The sequence below is a fragment of the Heptranchias perlo genome, unplaced genomic scaffold, assembly GCF_035084215.1.
Source record: "Heptranchias perlo isolate sHepPer1 unplaced genomic scaffold, sHepPer1.hap1 HAP1_SCAFFOLD_122, whole genome shotgun sequence".
In the NCBI taxonomy this organism is placed as follows: domain Eukaryota; kingdom Metazoa; phylum Chordata; class Chondrichthyes; order Hexanchiformes; family Hexanchidae; genus Heptranchias; species Heptranchias perlo.
In genome coordinates this window covers 817,969-820,477 of record NW_027138451.1, presented here as the reverse complement: position 1 = coordinate 820,477, position 2,509 = coordinate 817,969, and the positions used below count along the sequence as shown (strand labels likewise).

The following is a 2,509-nucleotide window of genomic DNA, read 5'->3' as shown; positions in this document are numbered from 1 at the left end:
TGTTTTTTTCTCTATATTTGGCTGCACATCACCCCCTAGTGTAGCTCCACTCTGTATCCCATCCCCCTGCCAAGTTAGTTTAAACCCCGCCCCCCCCCCCCCCCCACAGTGCTCGCAAACCCCCCCGCAAGGATATTTGTCCCGCTCTGGTTCAGGTGCAACCCGTCCGACTTGTACAAGTCCCACCTTCCCCAGAAGCAGGCCTAGTGATACAGGAAACTGAAACCCTCCCTCCTGCACCAACTCTTTAGCCACGCATTCATCTGTTCTATCCTCCTATTTCTATACTCACTAGCCCGTGGCACTGGGAGTAATCCAGAGATTACAACCTTTGAGGTCCTGCTCTTTAATCTGCTACCTAGCTCCCTAAATTCTTGATGCAGGACCTCATCTCCCTTCCTACCTATGTCGTTGGTCCCAATGTGGACCACGACCTCTGCCTGCTCACCCTCCCCCTTGAGAATGCCCTGTAGCCGCTCAGTGACATCCATGATCCAGGCACCAGGGAGGCAACAAACCATCCTGGAGTCACGTTTACGGCCACAGAAACGCCTGTCTGTTCCCCTTACTATAGAATCCCCTACCACTATAGCTCTTCCACTCTTTTTCCTCCCAGCCTGTGCAGCAGAGCTACCCCTGGTGCCAGGAAGTTGGCTGCTGCTGCCTACCCCTGATAAGTCATCCCCCTCAACAATATCCAAAGCGGTATATTTGTTTAAGAGGGGGACGGCCACAGAGGACCCCTGCACTGCCTGCCTGCTCTTCTTACTCTGCCTGGTGGTCACCCAATTTCTTCCTGCCTGTACAACTTTTACCTGCGGTGTGACCATCTCACTAAACGTGCTATCCACGACGTTCTCAGCATCGTGAATGCTCCATAATGAATCCATCCGCAGCTCCAGTGCCGCAATGCGGTTTGTCAGTAGCTGCAGCTGGATACATTTCCCGCACACATGGTCGTCAGGGACACCGGAAGGGTCCCTGATTTCCCACATAGAGCAGGAAGAGCATAACACGGGGCTGGGCTGTCCTGACATGACTTACCCTTTAACTAATTAATTCAAATTAAATGAATCCCAACAATTTCACTTCAATTAAAAAGGTATACTCAAGGGCCCTTGCTGAACAGCAGTCCCCCACTACACAACAGAGACCAGAGAATCCACAAACTCTAACCTTAGACAAATACAGCAGGAAAATACTCACCAGCCAATCGCTTACCTCTTCCTTGGTGACGTCCCACTTGGATTACTTTTTGCTTCTTATTTATCTTCGGTCCAGGAGTTAAGTCCCTGTGATGTCGCACAGTAGTGGTCTCTTGGTGCAGGTGTGCTGCTGCTTTTATTCCACAATCTCAGTCTTCTACTCTCAGGTCCACTACCGCTCTGCAGGAAAAGCAAGGCAAAGCAGCACCTCCTTCCCCCACTTCACCAAACTCCCACACTTACCGAACTCTCAGCACACTGTGTTGTCCTCACACCGTGCTGTCCGCACTGACAGGCCCCTGTATTTCTACAGTTGAGATTCAGATGAATCAGGCCTGCCCCACCTTCAGGGAGCAAATTGAATCTAGCTAACCAATTAACTTGCTGCAGCAGCTCTCTGCTGAAGCCTGACAGAAACTTAGAAATTTAAACTTTTAAATTGACCTTGAACAGTTGAAGCAATATGCAGGAGATTTAAAGAGATTAACCCTTCAACTCCCACACTTACCGAACTCTCAGCACACTGTGTTGTCCTCGGGCGGTTTAACTGGTTGTGTATGTGAGCGGTCCCGGGTTCAAATCCCAATCAAATACGGCTGTACCCCCACTTACAGTGAAAATTGACTCAATTCCTGATCCTGTTTCAGAGGACAGAATGCCGAGGTTTCGTCAACGCTACGCACGTGGAGAAAAGAAAATATCCCAATTCACGCGATGTCATGAACGCAGATGAAAATGCTCCTGCATTGGGCGGTAATCAAACCCCAGCTTCCTGTGCGGCAGGCAAAAATTCGACAACGAAAACACCAATGTCCGAACGGCAGTTGTCTGCTTGGAAACTTGTCTGAAAGAACAGACAGTCTCACAGGTTGCAAATGACACTGTTTGCTGGGCGCACGAATCGTGGGCGGCTGTAGTGGCGCAATCGGTTAGCGCGCGGTATTTATATAACAGTATCAGATTCGAGCAATGCCGAGGTTGTGAGTTCGAACCTCACCTGGAGCAGATTTACCTTTTGCTTCTGAACATTTCCACCGGAGCTGGTATGTTTCATGAAGCATCTCCTTCTTCGTGTTTTCATGTGGGCACTTGGGGTCCTCTGGCCGGCCGTATCGCAATAGCAGGTGTGAGTTTATTTGTCAATAGGCGGGAGAGGGGGCGATAAGCGACAGCATGAAATGGAAAAGGAGGCGGCACGAGATCTTTCAATCTAAAGAACCGATCACACAATTCTTCTTTTCGTGAAACAGACATTTTTCTGTTTGAAGTGTCGTGTAGGAAAATTCGGATTTATTTGCTCGAAT

At 49.3% G+C, this 2,509-nt stretch overlaps 1 non-coding gene across 1 annotated transcript; it reads left to right on the top strand.

The window, feature by feature from the left end:
- Positions 1 to 2,115: 2,115 nt before the first annotated feature.
- On the top strand, positions 2,116 to 2,210 carry trnai-uau (transfer RNA isoleucine (anticodon UAU)). The gene is made up of 2 exons: positions 2,116 to 2,153; positions 2,175 to 2,210. It is a non-coding gene; the product is annotated as a tRNA-Ile (tRNA).
- Positions 2,211 to 2,509: the final 299 nt, after the last annotated feature.